A 14,341-nucleotide genomic window follows, 5' to 3' on the forward strand; every position below is an offset into this window, starting at 1 on the left:
GCCCAGACTTCTGATGCGCCTGCCCTTCTCCAGTCCACCTCCCCAGGGGCCAAGAGCCACCCTCAGCAGCCCCTCAGATGCTGTTTTCCTTGAGTGCCTCCAGTGAGACATTCCCCATGAGTGACTCTCTTGAAATTTCCAGCAGGTTCTACCAATGCAAGTACCACAGTGACTTCTGTAATTCTGTGAGCCACAGCTGTGCCACCTCTAATAGTCTTGATATCAGTCATGGGGTCTCTTTGTGGGGCACTCTACCTCAACTCTGAAGACTCATGCTCCTTATGGCTGCTGTTGCCATATTGTTTTCAAGTTCTCTTTGCTTAATACTGATCCATCTGTCCTTGCTCCAAAGCTAATAATTCTCTACATTAAGCTTTGTCTGTCTCAATCACTGTGTGGTTTCTTTCTCTAGATTGAATCCTGGCTGAGACACGATGTACAAATCAGCAGTTCTTCAATTTGATTAAGTCTGTGATAATGATGATATCAAATTTCAAGGACTGCAACATATAAGGACAGATTTGGGGAGAATTCAACAAATTAAGTAGCATCTGCTGGGAAACTTTTAAGACTGACCACGCTTGAGGTGTCTGGGGGGCTCAGGCAGTTAAGCATCTGCCTTGGGCTCAGATCATGATCCCAGGGACCAGGGATGGAGCTGCAGGTGGGTTCAAGCCCCCAGGTGGGCTTCCTGCTCAGTGGGGAGTCTGCTTCTCCCTCCCTCTGTCCCTCTCCCCACTCATGCTCTCTCTCTCTAATAAATACATAAAATATTTTTTAAAAAATTAAGACTTCATCTTGTGAAGTAGTAGACCATTTTATTTCATTTTGCTCTTCTCTGTATGTTGTTGTTGTTGTTGTTGTTGTTTTTAGTAGGATTGCTTTCCAGGCTATTTTATTTGGAGGGACATGTCAGCTTTAATTATTGTGGATCAATGTCATATACCAGTGGTCCTAAAAATATAGTTATTGGGCTTATAATTAAAGTCTGTGTTCTATCTTACTACACAATAGAATTATTTTATATCTAAAAATGTTTCAATAGAAACAAAATAATGATCTGTTGTCCTAAGTATAAATATAGCAGAGATCTTTAACGAACTATACTATAATTTAGTCTCATTTTGAAGAAATTTATAGTTCTACACAGAGCTTCATATTTTCCCTGTTTTTACTGTATACAAAATACGTTTCATCTCATGTGATACCAGGCTAGATAGCTTTGTGTTTGAAAATTAAATACAACTCTGAAAGGAAACATTCCTAAATTTATGGACTATCATTCCCTGGATCTGTATATTATTAATATTCATATAGAATAAGAAAGCTTGAGATGGTCTTGGAACAGGAGCATTTATTTGCTTCTCTGAAAACTCTCAACTTTCAAAAGACAGGGCTATGAGATGTTATTACTAGACCTGAGGGAAGTACTGAAGTTGAGGTTTGTAAATACAGTGCTTAGTCGTACAGGGCACAAATAAATGATATAAGGTTAAAGGAATCACTTTTAACTTGTAAGTACTCTTTAATACTGATGATTGCCATATGTCAAAAATTATGCCAATACACATCAAATGTATTGTATTCTAAATTTGAATGGAGACCATAGAATGAAACCCACAAAAGAAATCTGTCAATCTATCAATTTTAGTCCATTTAGGCTGCAAGAACAAAAATACTGTAGACTGGATGGCTTAACAAATATTTCTTCTTCACTGTACTGGAGACTGAGAAGTCTAAGATCAAGACATCAGCAGATTCAATGTTTGGTGAGGACCTGCTTCCTGGTTTATAGATGGCTCTCTTCTTGGATCCCCACATGGCAGAAAGTAGAGGGAAGCAAACTCTCTTGGGACTTTTATCAGGGCCCGAGTCCTATTTATGAGAATTCTGCCCTTGTGATCTCATCAAATCTTAATTTGATGAGATCAAATTAAGGACTGCAGCCCTTAATGTCATCATACTGAGGGCTAGGGCTTCAGCATATGAATTTGTAGGGTGGGGGGATATAAACATTAAGTCTAGAACATTCCATCCCTGTCCCCATCCCCTAGATTCATGGTTTGTTTTTTTTTTTTACTGCAAAATATATTCATTGCATCCCAACAGTTCCAAAAATCTCAACTTGTTTCAGCATCAACTCTATAGTCTAAAGTCCAAAATCTCATCTAAATACTATCTAAGTTATATAAGGATGAAACCCAACATATAATTTATTCACTTACTGTATTAGTCTGCTTGGGCTGTTTTAATAAAATACAATAGACTGGGGCCTTTAAACAACAGAGATTTATTTCTCATGGTTCTGAAGGCTTGGAGGTCCAAGATCAAGGCAGATTTGTTTGGCATTTGGTGAGAACCCACTGCCTGGTTTGCAGGTGGCTGTCTTCTTGGTGAATGTTCACAGGGCAGAGAGTAGAGAGAAGCAAGCTCTCTGAAACTCTTAAGGGCATTAATCCCATTCTTGGGGCTTCACCTTCATGACTTCATCTAACTCTAATTATCTCCCAAAGGCACCTAATATCATCACACTGGAGGATATGATTTCAAAATGCAGATTTGAGGGAGACACAAATACTTAGCCTATAATGGTCACAGGATCTCACAAGGGAACTGGCATTTTGTGATACATATTTGGCAGGACACGTTTGGCTATACTGCAGTAATGCATAAACACCATAACCTCATGGCTTAATATAATAGAAGATTATTTTAATCTAGAATAATATTCAATGAAGAAGGTGATCTTAAGTTTTAGGTTAAAGATTTTATAAATGTATATTTCCTGGAAAAATTAAAATGTCCAGATCATTAAAGCAACATAAATATAACAGAAATGGTATTACCTTAACTAAAAATTCAAACTTGGACAGAAAAAGTTGAGAAAACAGTAATAATCTTGAAAAATACTTTAATTTTAGATGTTTTGCACCAACTAAGCTACAAATGATTTGATTTTGAAAATGGAATATCTTACGATCACTTTTTAATGAAAACTAATTGATTTTTAATGTTTTTGGCAAAAAACATGCTGTGAAATGACTATGAAATGACTGAAATTTCCACTGGAAAACATGTTGCTAAAAATAAGTAGCTGTGCTTGATTTATTATCTCTAACTAAAGGAGTAAAGTTCTTTATTTCGAATTACTCACATTCTCCAACTTAGTGTGGGCAATCCTCATTTCTCACTTTAGTGAAATTAAGATTTATCCTTGACTAGGAAACAAGTTGCAATCCAATTTGAAGCAAGAGGGAGAGTAATCAGTTACCTCTGAATCATTGTTATAATGGGAAAAGCCTAAATGAGCAGGAGAGAAGATGGTTCTTTGATCACTTTGAAATGTAAATATTCCAGGGCACCTATTTTTGAAAGAAGAAATCTGTTAAAACTTTTTTTAACCTATTTACTAATATGCTTATGATATTTACCTGATAGTTCTAAAAGCTAAAATCACTTTATAATCATTAAATAAAATGATTTCCTTAAGTCCTTTTGGGGTATTGATATCCATGTACTACTGCAAGTAACAAACCATTAAAAGTGTATAATTAAGAATCTGTTAAGAGCAAAAGCTTAGTATTTCAAAATAGCTTCTGTACTATTTGTAAAGTCTTTCTTAAAGAGCCACTATTATAAGATATTGATAAGATCTGCTTGCCTTATAATTATTTGGTCTCAGAGCAATTTTTCAATATTAAAAGAATCAAACTTCCCTGGCATCTTTCACTATTCCTTAACATTTTCCTTTTATTTTCCTCTTTATATAAAATAGCCACCAAAGCAATTACAAAACTCATATAACATCGACATAACTTAGTGAAGTAATTTAACGTCTTTTTGTATGACAGATAGAAGACGATTTTCATCTGAGTACGAATTACAATTGTTTCTTTGTAACTCTTCCAATATCATCACAGAATAAACCGCAGGATGCAGAAGATGATCAAGGGTAAGTCATTTGTTTTGTGTCTATGATATTGACCACTCTGCAGACTTACCTGTGTGTCGTAATTGCCACATCTTGTATCCAGCTATGGTTCACTGTATCTGCTTTCACAGGCATAGCTCTCTTGCCCCGGGGCATGCAGAAACAGATTGCTGGGGTGTTCTGACCTCCTAAAAAGGTGGTTTGTCACCAGCATCAACTCCCTGATCTTGTTAACATGGCTGTATCTGTGTCCGTTTCTTACCAGTCTGTTGCAAAGGGAGGATTGCTTAAAGTCTCAGAAGGCTCTGCTGAAGGGAGTAAATGTTGAGTTCGCTGTTGGAGGCAGTGCTCATTCCCACTGGCTCTGTCAGAAGCTCCAAGGAGCAGGAAACTACTGACCTTGGTAGCCGAGTGATGAAACTGGGAATGATTTTTTGTAGGAGAAAATTGCTATAGATTTAGACATCTTAAAATTATTATGTAGCAATTGTATGTTGTTAGGAACTGAAAAATGATCCACATGAAGACTTTAGAAGTGCAGAAATAAATCTCTGTTGAAAATATATATAGCTACATGACCATTGTTTATTACACCAATCAGACTGCCAATAGCTCACAGGGTACAAACACTAGGCTACTCTTTGATAGTAGAACAAAAAAGAGATTCTTGAAGGCTCAAGGGCAAACCTGAGGCCATCTTTGATTTTCCTCTTTTCCTTCTTTACTCCTTCCCATCAGTTAATTTCTGAGTTCTGTTACTTCTTCCTCTTGAACAACTCTCACATTCTATATCCTCGCCAATGGTTTCTCACACCAGTGCTCAGACACTAGCCTTTACCTGGGCTATTCTAGGGAATGTGCCAAATTATGCTCAGAAAGATTCTTCAAAAATTTAAATTGATTATTAGTTAAAATCATCCAGAGGCTTCTCATTAGTCTTAGAAAAGAGACCTAAACTAGCAGGCCGAATAGGTCTGATCTGGCCCATGCCTCTACCTCTTTCTTCTCACTTCTCGTTCACTATGTTTCAGTTTTTCAAACATGCTACATGCATTTTCTCTAGAGAAGATACAAATTCGTTTCTTCTGCCTCGGATTATATTCCTCCTACCTTTGGCTATCTAATTCCTACTCATTCCATCTAACCATTCAATTATAAAAAAAATTTGTTGAGATGTATCTTTGAAGTAAATCATAAAAAGTACTTCTTCAAATAAGGTCTCACAATATCATTGCTAATAGTTAATGATAAACTAGTGAACATTCCCTTTGTTCACTCTCATTGTATCCGTACTTCTTCATGCCTCTTGCCTCCATTTGTATTTATGATATTATTAGTAGTATTACCGTCCAGTATTGATCCCTAGAGAGGAAGCCCAATCCTAAAATATGTTTGCAAAAAATAAAATAAAATAAAATATGGTTGCAAAAATCCCTCTCAGAGAGAGAATGTACCTTTTGCTTAAGAATATGCTGTTGAGCATGTTTGTCTCAAAGAGAAGCTTCTATGGAAACAAGAAGAATGGTCTAGAAGTAGACAATGTCAAGTGGCAGGTGAACTGGACCTCACCTTTATTCAAAGGACTGCTGATTCTATCATCGTCCTCAGTTATGAAAGTGGAGTCAATGTTGAAGACTCTTATGGATTACTTGACTCAGGTTCTACAAATCAAATAGAACTTTGGTGGGTTGCCTACCAGCGTCATTCCCAGGAACTCAGGATTCATTTCATCATTGCCAGCGAGATTGCTTCAGAAATCAGTTCATAACATGAGACCAACTTCATTGGAAGATAACATAGTAATGTGTCTTGAAGGGTTTGGAGCTGATTCTTACTTAGTCTTGCCACTTTGGGATTCCTCCTTTCCCTGCTGAGGTCACTGAATTTGCAGTTCTTCTCAACCACATTCTAGATATAAAGAGAATTCTAATAAAGGATGATAAGATTTAGATATTAAAGGCTCTCCTTGTGTGTTATAACTTTATGTCAGTGATTCTCATCCTTGTTGCAAGTTAGAATTAGTTGAGGGACATTTAAAAAAAATATCAGTGCTCAAACTCCTTTCCAAATGAATTAAATCAAGATCTGTGAGGGTTGGGGCGCCTGGGTGGCTCAGTGGGTTAAGCCGCTGCCTTCGGCTCGGGTCGTGATCTCAGAGTCCTGGGATCGAGCCCCGCATCGGGCTCTCTGCTCGGCAGGGAGCCTGCTTCCTCCTCTCTCTCTGCCTGCCTCTCTGCCTGCTTGTGATCTCTCTGTCAAATAAATAAATAAAATCTTTAAAAAAAAAAAAAAAAGATCTGTGAGGGTAGAATCTAGGCTTTGTACATGTTTTAAAGATCTTTAAGCCATTCTAATGGTTAGCTAGCATTATTATTATTTTTGTTTGTTTGTTTCTTAAATAAATATTTAAGCTGCTACTGTCTCTGAAAATTAATTTTTGTTTTTAGGAAACAGATGTTCACTGGTATGTGCTTTATTCTATGTGCCTGCTCAGAAATTAGCCAGATACCACAACTAATCTCATGTGTCCTTTACTTTTGTTTATCTCTGTCACCTCAGGAAACCCCAGGCCAACCCTTCATTTGTACACTGTAATCCACATCTGACTCTGAATATTAGTACTGATTTCCCACGACCCTTAACTTTTGAAACCATTTGACTGTGTTTTAAAATAGAGTCACTTTAGACATAACTCAGGTCCTCTCACAGTTGAATATGAACTGTCTTACAAGAAGAACGCTGTACTTAAAACCTTATAGACTTGCGTGGAGGCTTTAGTATTGCCAAAAAGGTCTGGAAAACAAACAATAAAATCATGGAATTAATAATTAGGCTTCTACTTCTGTACATAGGTTGCAGGTTATTGCTATAGAAATAGTCTTGGCTTAATTTGGGCTCTCTTGGTTACTGGACTAGAAACAAACTATCACCCGTGATCCTAGTTGTTCTCAGTATTTATCTCTGTTATCCTGCTCAAATGTGTGATCTCCAAAGTTTTAAGTGCAACTGTGCAGTTGCTGTTCCATAAAATGATCCAATAAACGTACTCAAAAAAAGAGGAAGAAGAAGGAGAAGAAGAAGGAAGAAGGAGGAGGAGGAGGAGGGGGAGGGAGAGGAGGAGGAGGAGGAAAAACAACAACGACAAAGGGAAAGAGAGAAAAGAAAAAAAATCTGACATGACCCTTAGAAATGGAGCAATTGTCATCAGAAACTCTATACTTGATGGTGATGTGTTAAACACCAATGCAGATCTGGATTGATCATGTCTCCAGATGATAATAGTTCATCCTCCCTAAAGAACAACCAAAGAAGAGATTGAGAACTGAAACCAGCCTGTTTTTCCATTCCTGGGCTAAGAAATTCTGGCTCCAAGATAGTTTCCTATCTCTGTGCTAAACAACTCCAGCACATAGCATGCTTTCCTTTTTGTGTGTTCAAAAACGTTGGCCTTAGGCAAAAATTATTAGATTCTTGCTCCAGAAAGTGTTTATTTCTTGAAGTTAAGATTATGAACCAAAAAAACAAGGATCATAATTAGCTGTCTACTCATCATGACTCACTTTAAGATTCTTTCTGTGTCCAACAATGCAAGTTTCATGTCAGGAACTTTACAGAATCCCAGTCAGTTCCCTGCCTTGAAAAACTACTTTATAGCATCCAGCCCAGGCCTTAAAACTTGACTTTCTCCTTCTGAGACACTACTCACGTTCTGGCAAAACAGTATTCTCCTTTATTATAGTTAATGTGACATATAAGTTTGCTTATTAAACATCAACATTAGCTTTTCCGATGGATATTTTGGAAATTCAAAAACTGATAGAACACACAACATTTTTCTTCTTTATCTCCTGGTATATATTAGTTATACTACTTAAAAGTATTCTTTTGGTTCTTTAGTATAACTTTAAGTAACATATAAAAGTTTCACTCTTAATATACCAAATTCAATGTCTTTTGAATCCCCATTAATAAAGGCTGAAGATTCTTCATAAATAAAAACAGAAATAAATGCACATATATATTTTCCCATTTACTCTATCTCTTTTTAAAAAGTTTTACTTTGAAATTTGTCACCATTTATAGCATTTATCTTCCTGCAGCTGCTTAATCTCCTCTGGAAATAAATCCTTATCACCAGTGAGCAAAATCTCTTTACCATGGTTTTTCTGATCAGCACTTGATTTTTCAAATGTAAAATATATATCTATATATATAGATATATATTTTAACCTCTCTGCCCACATCTTTTAGTGGGTCTCATTGGTATACTTTTACACATATGAGAATGTCTGCTATTGCTTTAGATTTGAATGACAGCTTTGTGGATTTTATAATAAACATTCTTGCATTGCTTTTTATTTTCCTCTGGACTGTGTGGAGATTGCTTTATGGCATTCTGGCATTATGTGTCAATGGAAAATATCTGGAAGCCTGGGGCCACCCTGATAAGATTGTTAATCTTTATTGGCAAGGGGCATGATATTTCTGCTAGGATATTTGAAAAACAAAATCCTTTATCTTTGAAGTTCAGTAACTTCATTAGCATATGTCTGGGTATTTATTTTCTGTGTCAATTTCTTTTTCTTTTTTTGTTATTTTTTCTTTTTTTTTTTAACAAAACACTGTAAGCTCTTTCAATTGACCTATTTGTTTTTCTTTTGAGAATACCTTCTATTACATAATGGATACTTCTTCCTCTTCTATTTTTATAATTTTTATTTGTTCTGTTCTCTTAAGGAATGAAATTATTCTTAAGCATCTTTTCTGTCATGTATTCTACTGTTTTTCTCTCTCTTATAAGTTTAATTTCTTTACAGTGTTCCTCTGCAGTCAATATGATTTTCGTAGTCATTCTTCTAGGTAACTAATTTAGTCTTTAATTTTGTCTCTATTTTTCTCTCTTTTTCACAATTGTTATTTGTAATTTCTTTCAGTTCTCAACTAATTTCCTTCTGTTGTGGTCTCATTTTTCATCTGATGCTTTTAGAAACTCATTTTTTAAAGAAATCTCATCTCATAGAACCATGTTCTTTCTTATGATGAGCCCTTTCAGATAAGTCTTTTTTCTTCTCTTTCGTTTCCTTTGAGATTATTTGACTATCTTTTGCAGAATATTCAGATCCTCTCTCCCACCTTTTTTTTTTTTAAATTAAAATATACTTGACATGTAACATTGCATAAACTTAAGGTGTCTAATATATTGATGTGATACATTTACATATTGCAATACTATTGCCGTTGTAGCATTAGATAGTTAACACCTCTATCATACCACATAATGATTTTTTGTCATGTGAATAATTAGTCTCTCAGCAAATTTGATGTTTATAAGACAGTATTGTTGTCTATAAATACTACCTTCTTTTTTCTTATTCATGGTCATTAGCCCCCACACACGAGTCTTTTTAGTTATTCCTTCTGCACATTCTCCTTTCACTTTTATATCATCTTCTTTGTCCTCAGTCTATGTCTTCTATTTCTTTTCCCACTCATTTTATGTTTGCACAGTGACCATTCCATTTATTTTCATGCTCATACTTAATGTGGGCAACTTTTTGGAACTTTCTGTTTTGAAATAGTAGGTGAATTCTTTGTGCCTCTTTACCCATCTAAACCATGATTAATTTATACTTATATTAATGTTTATGGGCTGTTATTATTCATGGATTCTGAAGATATGGGAAGAACAGGAAGTTAACTGAGTCCTTATGTAGTCTTGTTTGCTGTGCTTAGGTTCTGTCCTCTTTCACCAGAAAGCAAAAAAAAAAAAGAAAAAGGAAAACACTTTCTCTAAGGCATCTACCCAGGTTTACTCTGCCACCTTAACTCTACCCTTTTCCCATGCACCTGAAAAAGTCTCTTGGATGGAAAATCCAATTATCAACTATGTCAACTACCACTGATAAGTTACATATAATGAGGATCAAGATGTGATTATTGGATTTAGCTCTGTGGAAGTTCCTGGTGACCTTGACAGAGAAATTTTGGTGCATACTCTGGAAACACTTGTTTTCCTAGATTCAAGGACAAATGAGAATGTTCTAGGGGCACCTGGGTGGCTCAGTCGGTTAAGCATCTGCCTTTGGCTAAGGTCATGACCCCAGGGTCCTGGGATCAAGCCCCACATCAGGCTGCCTGCTCAACAGGGAGCCTGCTTCTCCCTCTCCCACTCCCCCTGCTTGCCTGCTTGGACACCCTCTCTCTGTCAAATAAATCTTAAAAAAAAAAAAAAAAAAGAATGTTCTAGCTTGCTTTACCTCTGTGACTGTGATTCTTTCCATAGAGCTGCTCACATTGTGGCAACCACTAGAGCGAATGATCCAACAGAGAGATGCCAATAGAACAACGACTTGTCCTTTATCTTTTACTTTTAGAATCACATACCATCAATCCACATTGTTCAAATTGTTGGAAAATGAATCCTTACTCTAGCCCATGCACAAGGAAAATGGAACCTTCTCTAGTGTCTTTTCTTATAAGGTCTCTAATCCCCATGATGAGAACACACCCACATGGTTTCCTCTATCTCTAATTTATTTCCTCAAGGTCCCATCTCAAACACCATCACACTGGGGATTAGGGATCTGACATACGAATTTTGAGGGACAGAAACATTCAGCACATAATAACTGCCATCTCTGTACTTTTTCAAAATTTACTGTATCTTTTTTCATGTTTGGCTATCAGAGCTATCCACATGACTGTTCACATCATAGCTATCAATGGTATTACAAGGCATGGACTAGGGTAAGTTATTTGCACTGAGTACAATTTTAGGGGAAAATGTGCCTTTTCATCGATGTCAAAACACTATAAGTTCACATGACAGCTGTTAAGGTCTAAGATGCAAAAACAGAAGAATATAGTGTTCAGATTTTTCATTGCTAAGATCTTTGGAGTTCTAATCATAAGAAAAATAAGTATATATGGTGATGGGTGTTATAAATTTATTGTGGGAATCACGTCTTAATGTATACACACACTCCTTATGTTGTATATCTGAAACAAAAATAATGTTATATGTTAATTACATCTTAGTAAATTTTTTAAAGTCAGATTTTTTTTAGTATAAAATTGTGAACTTGAATGATGAGATGAGACTTGAAGAGATGGGAGTTAAGATCTTATGCCATTTCCTAGAATGTCTTCAGCTATTAATTATTATAAACATGTACAACCCATCAAGACTGAATTTCATACTTACATTGCATCCATAGTCCAACTAAAGGTATGTCTTGTTCTTCAAAATGGTCCTCCAGTGGCTCCAGCAACCTCTTGTTGGTTTTTTTTCCCTCATTAACAAGCACCGAAAGAGCATTTCCCCTAAATTTAAAATATGACAGTTCTTCAGTATTGTATTTTGAAGAGCAAGACACACCTTTAGTTGTGGTGTGGATGCAATGTAGGTATGAAATTAGATATTGAGGGGTTGTACATGTTCATACTAATTAACAACTGAAGGCATTCTAAAAACAGTCCAACATTTATAAAAGTTATTGTAAATTTTTTATCTAACTTGTATATTGGTACAGTGTTCTCTGTAAATTCCTAATTCCAGTAACTATCATTTGGTGCATAAAGCTATTTGCACTTCAGTTGTGGACAGATTGTCAACCCATCCCCTGACCCTCCTGTTCAAACATCTGAATGATTGCTTAATTACTCATTGACTCTCACCTTATCATTATGGAAATCTTTTGTCTTGTAGACAAACAACAATTTTTCAGTTTTTATTTCTTTAAAATTATTACTTTCCATAATTTTGTCTTATGAATAAAAGATATGTTGTTCTTATTTTATTTCATAATTATTATTGTCTAGTTAAATAATTCTAGAGAAAACATAGTTCATTTTGTTAATTACCTAAAACTTAATAATTAGCTAATTCATGGTTTTTAATCAAAATTTATAACATGCATTAGAAATAAAGAATATTTTATTAATATTACTAAATGAAATTCATTAACTTCAGGAAAGTGCTTTTGGCTCTAAAAAGATACTTTTTACAGTTGTATATACAGTAGTATATACTTCATAGTTTAAGAATGTTTGGGCTTTATTTTATTAATGAAATTTATATTGAATAACATGATTCTTCTTGTTGTATACATAATTTTGATATGATTTTTAAAAGTATTTTTAAGAACACAGGTGACACTTTTGAAACTATTTTTGAAGCTATTTCTGAAGCAATGAGAAATACATTCTTCTTAAATATTTAATATTTAACCATATTTTCCTCTTACATATAGTTTGTCTTGTTAATTGTCAAACCTTTTAATTTAAATATGGAAAGTCATCAGATTTGCAAGGCAGTCATAATGTTCCTTCCCAAAATTCTGTTACAAGTTAAACAACTAGTATGAATTATTCAGATTGGAATTGTATGCCCTGTGATTCTTTGTTCTCTCAGTCCAAATGATTTAGCTGGAAAAGTTTTTAAATAAAGGAATGGTACAAAGCAAACTCTGATAGCAACTTACCACAAATAAATCATTTTATGCAAGAAAAGAATGGAACACTTTAAAGCATTTACAAATTAAAAATAGGTAACATACAGAGATCTTTCTTAAGCTTTGTTAAAAAAAAAGCATAAAAGCTTAAAAAGTTAAAAGTTAAAGTTAAAACATGATATTATTAATAATTAAAACCAAAACACCTGACAAAAGGAGAGAATTTCCCATTTCATCATCCAGCAAGGAAATTTTCAACACCATGTTCTGGACTATAAATCAAATAAAAAGATGTCACTTCAGGATAATATTATTATAAAATGCACTACAATACAAATGATGTAAAGTTGACACTAATTCAGAAGTTGATAAAAATCTTCTTCATTGCAGATCAATAAATCTTCTGACATCGATAAATGTGCTCAGTTAATAGAACAGTTAAAATCCCTCAGAGATATGGAAGAACATTCTGTGTTTTGCAAAGAAATACCAAAACAAGCGCTTAGGGAAGGATTATTCAAAGTGGAAATGAATACTTTAAACAAATTAGGTACTAAGGAAGCACTCCATAAGTTGGTGTATTGACTATGTGGCTGTAATAACAAAAGATGGATAGCCTTTAAATCAAGAGTTAGTTCTGAAAAGCTGAGATTTAATAAAGGGATTGTTTTATTCATTCCTCCACATTATGCTTGGAAAGCTCAGGCACCTCAGTCTCATTAAATACAAGATATCACTGAGTCCATATTTCTGTCCGCCAAGCAAGTTAGGTATAAGCTATGACACTAAACCTGGAATTGCTGTAAGTTCACCTACATCTAATAATTTGGCATGAACTACTGTAACATTTCTCACCCCTTGGTCTAGCCCCCCCTAGAATTTGCCTCCACATGTTCCCCAGGCTTATAAATTGTAAATACATCTTGCAATTTTTATAGTGTCTGAGTTATTTCTTCCAGAAGCATAGTATATACCTGTCTTCTGGGAGCTTGCTGAAATTTCACACCCGTTATGGGTTTAGCAGAAACAAGAAGTGATTGTGGTGAGTCTCAAGGACATCGAGTATTCTCTTGTGTCAGGATTCCCTAAAGAAAGCAGAACAGGATGACATGGATCTATGTCTCTATCCATCTCTATATTTGTACCTACATTTATATTATTTATATTTATATTTATATTTAATGAAAGGATTGATTTTAAGGAATTGACTCATGATCATGGAGGCTAACAAGTCAAGTCTATAAGGTTGAGCTGGCAGGCTGGAGATCCAGGGAGACGCTGAAGCAGCAATTCAAGACCAAGAGCCATCCCTTACAGAATTCCATTTTGTTCAGGAGAGCCCTTCAAATGATTAGATGAATTCCACTCAAATCATGGAGGCAATCTGCTCTACCCCAAATCTACTATTTCAAGTGTAAATCTCATCCAACAACACCCTTGAAGTTGACACAAAACTAACGATCCAACCTTTCAAGCCATCTGTCTATCCTAGGTTTCAATGACTGATTTTTACATGGAAAACTTGGGGAGATTGCGAATTCTACCGTCATAATCCAGCAGCCCACAATTTTGCATTTGATTATTGGCAACATAAACCATGTGGCTACAAAAATTAAGAGATTCTTTAAGGCCAACATGGAAACTCTCTGGTTATCAGGATGTGACTTGAGCTGAGAGTTCAGAGGACCCAAGCTTGTCATTTTCTTTCTCTAACCCTCAAGTGTTCTCTAAAGACTTCATCTTGCACCATGAACATCATTACTGTGATAATCCTCAAGTGCATTCCTCAGATTTCCTTTGACTCCCAAGGCACTCAAATCATGTTTCATTACACTCAGGCACAGTGTATGGCTTGATTCACTGTGATGCTACTGCATGTCGTTGGATTACTAGCATCTGTTTTGTTATTGGCAAGGGATCAGAACTGTACTCAAGTTCAAGGATAGGACCAGACAAA

The sequence above is a fragment of the Lutra lutra genome, chromosome 15 (assembly GCF_902655055.1).
Source record: "Lutra lutra chromosome 15, mLutLut1.2, whole genome shotgun sequence".
NCBI lineage: Eukaryota > Metazoa > Chordata > Mammalia > Carnivora > Mustelidae > Lutra > Lutra lutra.